The sequence below is a fragment of the Oncorhynchus kisutch genome, unplaced genomic scaffold, assembly GCF_002021735.2.
Source record: "Oncorhynchus kisutch isolate 150728-3 unplaced genomic scaffold, Okis_V2 scaffold1084, whole genome shotgun sequence".
Classification (NCBI taxonomy): Eukaryota; Metazoa; Chordata; class Actinopteri; order Salmoniformes; family Salmonidae; genus Oncorhynchus; species Oncorhynchus kisutch.
The window spans coordinates 1-9,865 of record NW_022263029.1 but is presented as its reverse complement, the minus strand read 5'-3'; the positions used below and the strand labels follow the sequence as shown (position 1 = coordinate 9,865).

General features: G+C 47.3%; 1 pseudogene; it reads right to left on the bottom strand.

Annotated features, from left to right (window-relative positions):
- LOC116364460 (slit homolog 2 protein-like) overlaps positions 1-9,334 on the bottom strand; it is an 83,720-nt pseudogene extending 74,386 nt beyond the window's left edge.
- Between the last annotated feature and the right edge of the window lie 531 nt (positions 9,335-9,865).

Genomic DNA, 9,865 nt, shown 5'->3' with positions numbered 1-9,865 from the left:
GTCTATTCCTCAGAACGTCTGTGAGTTCATTTACAGTTCATTATCTATTTCACTTGCTTTGGCAATGTTAACATATGATAATAAAGCCCTTAAATTTAAATTTAAATATGAGAGAGACAGACAGAGAGAGACAGAGACAGAGAGACAGACCCAGAGAGACAGACCCAGAGAGACAGACCCAGATAGACAGACCCAGAGAGACAGACAGAGACAGATAGACAGACAGAGAGAGACCAGAGACAGAGAGACAGACCCAGAGAGACAGACCCAGATAGACATGAGACAGAGAGAGACAGACCCAGAGAGATAGAGACAGGACAGACCCAGAGAGATAGAGACAGACAGACCCAGAGAGACAGAGACAGACAGACCCAGAGAGACAGAGACAGACAGACCCAGAGACAGACAGACCCAGAGAGACAGAGACAGACACACCAGAGACAGACCCAGACAGACCCAGGGAGATAGAGATAGATGTTATAGCCCAGTAGACAGACCCAGATGTTATAGCCCAGTAGACAGAGACAGACCCATATGTTATAGCCCAGTAGACAGAGACAGACCCAGATGTTATAGCCCAGTAGACAGACCCAGATGTTATAGCCCAGTAGACAGACCCAGATGTTATAGCCCAGTAGACAGAGACAGACCCAGATGTTATAGCCCAGTAGACAGACCCAGATGTTATAGCCCAGTAGACAGAGACAGACCCAGATGTTATAGCCCAGTAGACAGAGACAGACCCAGATGTTATAGCCCAGTAGACAGAGGACAGACCCAGATGTTATAGCCCAGTAGACAGAGACAGACCCAGATGTTATAGCCCAGAGAGACAGAGACAGACCCAGATGTTATAGCCCAGTAGACAGAGACAGACCCAGATGTTATAGCCCAGAGAGACAGAGACAGACCCAGATGTTATAGCCCAGTAGACAGAGACAGACCCAGATGTTATAGCCCAGTAGACAGAGACAGACCCAGATGTTATAGCCCAGTAGACAGACCCAGATGTTATAGCCCAGTAGACAGACCCAGATGTTATAGCCCAGTAGACAGAGACAGACCCTGATGTTATAGCCCAGTAGACAGAGACAGACCCAGATGTTATAGCCCAGTAGACAGACCCAGATGTTATAGCCCAGTAGACAGACCCAGATGTTATAGCCCAGTAGACAGAGACAGACCCAGATGTTATAGCCCAGTAGACAGAGACAGACCCAGATGTTATAGCCCAGTAGACAGACCCAGATGTTATAGCCCAGTAGACAGACCCAGATGTTATAGCCCAGTAGACAGAGACGACCAGATGTTATAGCCCAGTAAGACAGACCCAGATGTTATAGCCCCAGTAGACAGAGACAGACCCAGATGTTATTAGCCCAGTAGACAGAGACAGACCCAGATGTTATAGCCAGTAGACAGAGACAAAGACCCAGATGTTATAGCCCAGTAGACAGAGACAGACCCAGATGTTATAGCCCAGAGAGACAGAGACAGACCCAGATGTTATAGCCCAGTAGACAGAGACAGACCCAGATGTTATAGCCCAGAGAGACAGAGACAGACCCAGATGTTATAGCCCGAGTAGACAGAGACAGACCCCAGATGTTATAGCCCAGATAGACAGAGGACAGACCCAGATGTAGCCAGTAAGACAGACCCAGATGTTATAGCCCCAGTAGACAGAGACAGAACCCAGATGTTATAGCCCAGTAGACAGAGACAGACCCAGATGTTATAGCCCAGAGAGACAGAGACAGGACCCAGATGTTATAGCCCAGTAGACAGAGACAGACCCAGATGTTATAGCCCAGTAGACAGAGACAGACCCAGATGTTATAGCCCAGTAGACAGAGACAGACCCAGATGTTATAGCCCAGTAGACAGAGACAGACCCAGATGTTATAGCCCAGTAGACAGAGACAGACCCAGATGTTATAGCCCAGTAGACAGAGACAGACCCAGATGTTATAGCCAGTAGACAGAGACAGACCCAGATGTTATAGCCCAGTAGACAGAGACAGACCCAGATGTTATAGCCAGTAGACAGAGGACAGACCCAGATGTTATAGCCCAGAGAGACAGAGACAGACCCAGATGTTATAGCCCAGTAGACAGAGACAGACCCAGATGTTAATAGCCCAGTAGACAGAGACAGACCAGATGTTATAGCCCAGTAGACAGACCCAGATGTTATAGCCCAGTATACAGACCCAGATGTTATAGCCCAGTAGACAGAGACAGACCAGATGTTATAGCCCAGTAGACAGACCCAGATTGTTATAGCCCAGTAGACAGACCCAGATGTTATAGCCCAGTAGACAGACCCAGATGTTATAGCCCAGTAGACAGACCCAGATGTTATAGCCCAGTAGACAGAGACAGACCCAGATGTTATAGCCCAGTAGACAGACCCAGATGTTATAGCCCAGTAGACAGAGACAGATGTTATAGCCCAGTAGACAGAGACAGACCCAGATGTTATAGCCCAGAGAGACAGAGACAGACCCAGATGTTATAGCCCAGTAGACAGAGACAGACCCAGATGTTATAGCCCAGTAGACAGAGACAGACCCAGATGTTATAGCCCAGTAGACAGAGACAGACCCAGATGTTATAGCCCAGTAGACAGAGACAGACCCAGATGTTATAGCCCAGAGAGACAGAGACAGACCCAGATGTTATAGCCCAGTAGACAGAGACAGACCCAGATGTTATAGCCCAGTAGACAGAAGAGGTGAATATGTACAGTCTGTTATTGTTTGAAACAGCTCCTTACATTCTGCGTAGCTTCTTGTAAGGAGAGAAGGCTCCAGCAGGAATAGCCTTGATAGAATTCTGTTCCAACCGACTAGAACAAAAAACACAACAGATACACTGACTTTACTAAACATTAGGAACACCTTCCTAATACTGAGTTACACTGACTTTACTAAACATTAGGAACACCTTCCTAATACTGAGTTACACTGACTTTACTAAACATTAGGAACACCTTCCTAATACTGAGTTACACTGACTTTACTAAACATTAGGAACACCTTCCTAATACTGAGTTACACTGACTTTACTAAACATTAGGAACACCTTCCTAGTACTGAGTTACACTGACTTTACTAAACATTAGGAACAACTACTGAGTTATACTGACTGTACTAAACATTAGGAACACACCACAATACCCATCACAATACCCCATGATGACATCACAATACCCCATAATGACATCACAATACCCCATAATGACATCACAATACTCCATAATGACAAAGCAAAAACAGGTTTTTAGAAATGATTAAATATACAAAGTGAAATATCACATTTCCATAAGTATTCAGACCCTTTACTCAGTACTTTGTTGAAGCACCTTTGGCAGTGATTACAGCCTCCAGTCTTCTTGGGTATGACGCTACAAGCTTGGTACACCTATATTTGAGGAGTTTCTCCCATTCTTCTCTGTAGATCCTATCAAGCTCTGTCAGGTTGGATGAGGAGTGTTGCTGCACAGCTATTTCAGGTCTCTCCAGAGATGTTCGATTGGATTCAAGTCCGGGCTCTGGCCGGGCCACTCAAGGACATTCAGAGACTTGTCCCGAAGCCACTCCTGCGTTGTCTTGGCTGTGTGCTTAGGGTCGTTGCCCTGTTGGAAGGTTGAAGCTTCACCCCCAGTCTGAGGTCCTGAGCGCTCTGGAACAGGTTTTCATCAAGGATCTCTCTGTACTTTGCTCCGTTCATCTTTCCCTCAATCCTGACTAGTCTCCCAGTCCCTGCTGCTGAAAAAACACCCCCACAGCATGATGCTGCCACCACCATGCTTCACCGTAGGGACAGGTTTCCTCCAAACGTGACGCTTGCCATTCAGGTCAAAGAGTTCAGTCTTGGTTTCATCAGAACAGAGAATCTTATTTCTCATGGTCTGAGAGTCTTTAGGTGCCTTTTGGCAAACTCCAAGCGGGCTGTCATGTGCCTTTTTGCTGAGGAGTGGCTTCCGTCTGGCCACTCTACCATAGAGGCCTGGAGTGCTGCAGAGATGGTTGTCCTTCTGGAAGGTTCTCCCATCTCTACAGAGGAACTCTGGAGCGCTGTCAGAGTGACCATCGGGTTCTTGGTCACCTCCCTTCCCCCTCCGATTGCTCAGTCTGGCCGAGCAGCTCTAGGAAGAGTCTTAGCGCTTGCAAATCAATGTCCGATCAATTGAATTGACCACAGGTGGACTCCAAGTTGTCGAAACATCTCAAAGATGATCAATGGAAACAGGAAGTTTTCTGATGTCATCATGGGGTATTGAGATGTCATCATGGGGTATTGTGATGTCATCATGGGGTATTGTGATGTCATCATGGGGTATTGTGATGTCCTCATGGGGTATTGTGATGTCATCATGGGGTATTGTGATGTCCTCATGGGGTTTTGAGATGTCATCATGGGGTATTGTGATGTCATCATGGGGTATTGTGATGTCATCATGGGGTATTGTGATGTCATCATGGGGTATTGTGATGTCATCATGGGGTTTTGAGATTGAGGATTAAAATGAATTGAATCCATTTTAGAATAAGGCTCTAATGTAACAAAAGTCTCATTTCACACAGCTGTGGTTTTACAGCCAGACTGAGCGTGTGTGTGTATGTGTCTGTGTTGATGTGTGGCTGTGGTTTTACAGCCAGACTGAGAGTGTGTGTGTATGTGTCTGTGTTGATGTGTGGCTGTGGTTTTACAGCCAGACTGAGAGTGTGTGTGTATGTGTCTGTGTTGATGTGTGGCTGTGGTTTTACAGCCAGACTGAGAGTGTGTGTGTGTATGTGTCTGTGTTGATGTGTGTCTGTGGTTTTACAGCCAGACTGAGCGTGTGTGTGTATGTGTCTGTGTTGATGTGTGTCTGTGTTGATGTGTGTCTGTGGTTTTACAGCCAGACTGAGAGTGTGTGTGTATGTGTCTGTGTTGGTCTGTGTGTGTGGTTTTACAGCCAGACTGAGAGTGTGTGTGTCTGTGTGTGTATGTGTCTGTGTTGATGTGTGTCTGTGGTTTTACAGCCAGACTGAGAGTCTGTGTGTGTGTGTCTGTGTTGATGTGTGTCTGTGTTGATGTGTGTCTGTGTGTGTGTGTCTGTGTTGATGTGTGTCTGTGTTGATGTGTGTCTGTGTTGATGTGTGTCTGTGCTTTTACAGCCAGACTGAGAGAGTGTGTGTATGTGTCTGTGTTGATGTGTGTCTGTGTTGATGTGTGTCTGTGTTGATGTGTGTCTGTGTTGATGTGTGTCTGTGGTTTTACAGCCAGACTGAGCGTGTGTGTGTATGTGTCTGTGTTGGTCTGTGTGTGTATGTGTTGATGTGTGTCTGTGTTGATGTGTGTCTGTGTTGATGTGTGTGTGTGTGTGTGTCTGTGTTGATGTGTGTATGTGTTGATGTGTGTCTGTGTTGATGTGTGTCTGTGTTGATGTGTGTGTGTGTGTGTGTCTGTGTTGATGTGTGTCTGTGTTGATGTGTGTCTGTGTTGATGTGTGTCTGTGTTGATGTGTGTCTGTGTTGATGTGTGTCTGTGTTGATGTGTGTGTGTGTTGATGTGTGTCTGTGTTGATGTGTGTCTGTGTTGATGTGTGTCTGTGTTGATGTGTGTCTGTGTTGATGTGTGTCTGTGGTTTTACAGCCAGACTGAGCGTGTGTGTGTATGTGTCTGTGTTGATGTGTGTCTGTGGTTTTACAGCCAGACTGAGCGTGTGTGTATGTTTATGTGTGTATGTTTATAGGTAGGTTGCTAGGTGTGTGTGTGTAGGTCAGTTGCTAGGTGTGTGCGTGTGTGTAGGTTGGTTGCTAGGTGTGTGTGTGTGTAAAGGTCAGTTGCTAGGTGTGTGTGTAGGTCGGTTGCTAGGTGTGTGTGTGTGTGTAGGTTGGTTTCTAGGTGTGTGTGTGTGTGTGTGTATAGGTCAGTTGCTAGGTGTGTGTGTGTAGGTCAGTTGCTAGGTGTGTGTGCGTGTGTAGGTTGGTTGCTAGGTGTGTGCGTGTGTGTAGGTTGGTTGCTAGGTGTGTGTGTGTGTGTAAAGGTCAGTTGCTAGGTGTGTGTGTAGGTCGGTTGCTAGGTGTGTGTGTGTGTAGGTTGGTTGCTATGTGTGTGTGTGTGTGTGTGTATAGGTCAGTTGCTAGGTGTGTGTGTGTAGGTCAGTTGCTAGGTGTGTGTGCGTGTGTAGGTTGGTTGCTAGGTGTGTGTGTGTAGGTTGGTTGCTAGGTGTGTGTGTGTGTAAAGGTCAGTTGCTAGGTGTGTGTGTAGGTCGGTTGCTAGGTGTGTGTGTGTGTGTGTAGGTTGGTTGCTAGGTGTGTGTGTGTGTAAAGGTCAGTTGCTAGGTGTGTGTGTGTATAGGTCAGTTGCTAGGTGTGTGTATAGGTCGGTTGCTATGTGTGTGTGTGTGTGTGTGTGTGTGTGGGTGTAGGTTGGTTGCTAGGTGTGTGTGTGTGTCTTACATCTCTGTGATGGTCTCAGGCAGGTTGCCAGGTGTGTGTGTGTCTTACATCTCTGTGATGGTCTCAGGCAGGTTGCCAGGTGTGTGTGTGTGTCTTACATCTCTGTGATGGTCTCAGGCAGGTTGCCAGGTGTGTGTGTGTCTTACATCTCTGTGATGGTCTCAGGCAGGTTGCCAGGTGTGTGTGTGTGTCTTACATCTCTGTGATGGTCTCAGGCAGGTTGCCAGGTGTGTGTGTGTCTTACATCTCTGTGATGGTCTCAGGCAGGTTGTCAGGTGTGTGTGTGTGTCTTACATCTCTGTGATGGTCTCAGGCAGGTTGTCAGGTGTGTGTGTGTGTCTTACATCTCTGTGATGGTCTCAGGCAGGTTGTCAGGTGTGTGTGTGTGTCTTACATCTCTGTGATGGTCTCAGGCAGGTTGTCAGGTGTGTGTGTGTGTGTATAGGTCAGTTGCTAGGTGTGTGTGTGTAGGTCAGTTGCTAGGTGTGTGTGCGTGTGTAGGTTGGTTGCTAGGTGTGTGTGTGTGTGTGTGTGTAGGTTGGTTGCTAGGTGTGTGTGTGTGTAAAGGTCAGTTGCTAGGTGTGTGTGTAGTCGGTTGCTAGGTGTGTGTGTGTGTGTAGGTTGGTTGCTAGGTGTGTGTGTGTGTATAGGTCAGTTGCTAGGTGTGTGTGCGTGTGTAGGTTGGTTGCTAGGTGTGTGCGTGTGTGGAGGTTGGTTGCTAGGTGTGTGTGTGTGTGTGTGTAAAGGTCAGTTGCTAGGTGTGTGTGTAGGTCGGTTGCTAGGTGTGTGTGTGTGTGTGTAGGTTGGTTGCTAGGTGTGTGTGTGTGTGTGTGTAAAGGTCAGTTGCTAGGTGTGTGTGTAGGTCGGTTGCTAGGTGTGTGTGTGTGTAGGTTGGTTGCTAGGTGTGTGTGTGTGTAAAGGTCAGTTGCTAGGTGTGTGTGTGTATAGGTCAGTTGCTAGGTGTGTGTATAGGTCGGTTGCTATGTGTGTGTGTGTGTGTGTGTGTGTGGGTGTAGGTTGGTTGCTAGGTGTGTGTGTGTGTCTTACATCTCTGTGATGGTCTCAGGCAGGTTGCCAGGTGTGTGTGTGTCTTACATCTCTGTGATGGTCTCAGGCAGGTTGCCAGGTGTGTGTGTGTGTCTTACATCTCTGTGATGGTCTCAGGCAGGTTGCCAGGTGTGTGTGTGTCTTACATCTCTGTGATGGTCTCAGGCAGGTTGTCAGGTGTGTGTGTGTGTCTTACATCTCTGTGATGGTCTCAGGCAGGTTGTCAGGTGTGTGTGTGTGTCTTATATCTCTGTGATGGTCTCAGGCAGGTTGTCAGGTGTGTGTGTGTGTCTTACATCTCTGTGATGGTCTCAGGCAGGTTGTCAGGTATCTCAGTAAGGCTCTTTCCTCTACAGTCCACTATGTTGTTACTGCAGGTACAGGAGTCCGGACACTGGAGAACACTGCAGGAGAGGGAGGACTGGTGGCCTAAACACACACACACACACACACACACACACACACACACACACACACACACACACACACACACACACACACACACACACACACACACACACACACACACACACATAGAGAGAAACAAAGAGAAACATTATGAAGAGAGATGAAGACATGGAGACACAGTATTGTACCGCTAACCCTAACCCTCCTAACCCTAGCCCTAACCCTAACCCTAGCCCTAACCCTAACCCTCCTAACCCTAGCTCCTAACACTAAACCTAAACCTAACCCTAACCCTCCTATCCCTAGCCCTAACCCTAGCCCTAACCCTAGCTCCTTACCCTAGCTCCTAACCCTAAACCTAACCCTAGCTCCTAACCCTAGCTCCTAACACTAAACCTAAACCTAACCCTAGCTCCTAACCCTAGCTCCTAACCCTTAACCTAACCCTAGCTCCTAACCCTAAACTTAACCCTAGCTCCTAACCCTAAACTTAACCCTAGCTCCTAACTCCTAACCCTAACCCTAACCCTAGCTCCTAACCCTAAACCGAACCCTAGCTCCTAACCCTAAACCTAACCCTAGCTCCTAACCCTAAACTTAACTCTAGCTCCTAACCCTAGCTCCTAACCCTAGCTCCTAACCCTAAACTTAACTCTAGCTCCTAACCCTAGCTCCTAACCCTAGCTCCTAACTCTAGCTCCTAGAAACAGCATTTGACCTTGTGGGAACCAACAAAATGTCCCCAGGTGGTCAAATGTTTGTTAGTTTATTATTCTAGTGGGGACATCTGGTCCAAGAACAGTTAAACACAGACACACACACACACTACCTGTGCATACGAACTCTTTCTTCTGGACCTCAGCCACGTTGTGTCCCCTCATGGTAGGAGGGGACATGCACTGTGTGTAGAGACCCAGACGGGGACGCTGCCTCAACCACTCTGACAACCAGGCCACGTGACAGTCGCAGAACAGGTTGTTGGAGTGGAGACGACTGGAGAGGAGAGAGAGAGAGAGGAGAGACACGTTAACACACACAGTCACACAGCAGGATGTTGTAGTGGAGATGACTGGAGAGTCTAGAATATAACTACAGGTAGACTAGTGTAATAGTCTATAATATAACTACAGGTAGACTAGTGTTAATAGTCTATAATATAACTACAGGTAGACTAGTGTTAATAGTCTATAATATAACTACAGGTAGACTAGTGTTAATAGTCTATAATATAACTACAGGTAGACTAGTGTTAATAGTCTATAATATAACTACAGGTAGACTAGTGTTAATAGTCTATAATATAACTACAGGTAGACCAGTGTAAATAGTGATAGTAGTTTTGCAACACTCACAAGGTTCTCAGTTTGGGCATGTGGTTGAAACTAGCCACCGACAGACGACTTATATTGTTGTTGTTCAGAGTTCTGTAGAGAGAGAGAGGGATAGAGGGATAGAGAGAGACAGGGAGAGGGGAGAGAGACAGAGAGAGGGGGGATAGAGAGAGAGGGGGGAGAGAGACAGAGAGAGAGGTGGATAGAGAGAGAGAGAGGTGGATAGAGAGAGACAGAGAGAGAGGTGGATAGAGAGAGAGGGGAGAGAGACAGAGGAGAGAGGTGGATAGAGAGAGACAGAGAGAGGTGGATAGAGAGAGGGGGGGAGAGAGACAGCGAGGGGGGGATAGAGAGAAGTGACAGAGAAGAGAGGGGGGATAGAGAGAGAGACAGAGAGAGACGGGGAGAGAGGGGGTTCGAGAGAGGGGGGTGGATAGAGTGAGAGATGGGAGAGAGAGGGGATAGAGAGAGGGGAAGAGAGAGGGAGAGATAGAGAAGAGAGACAGAGACAGAGGAGACGGAGTGAGAGAGAGACAGAGAGAGACAGAGAGAGCAGGGGATAGAGAAGAGAAGAAAGAGAGAGGAGAAGAGAGGGGATAGAGAGAGTGACAGAAAGAGAGAGAG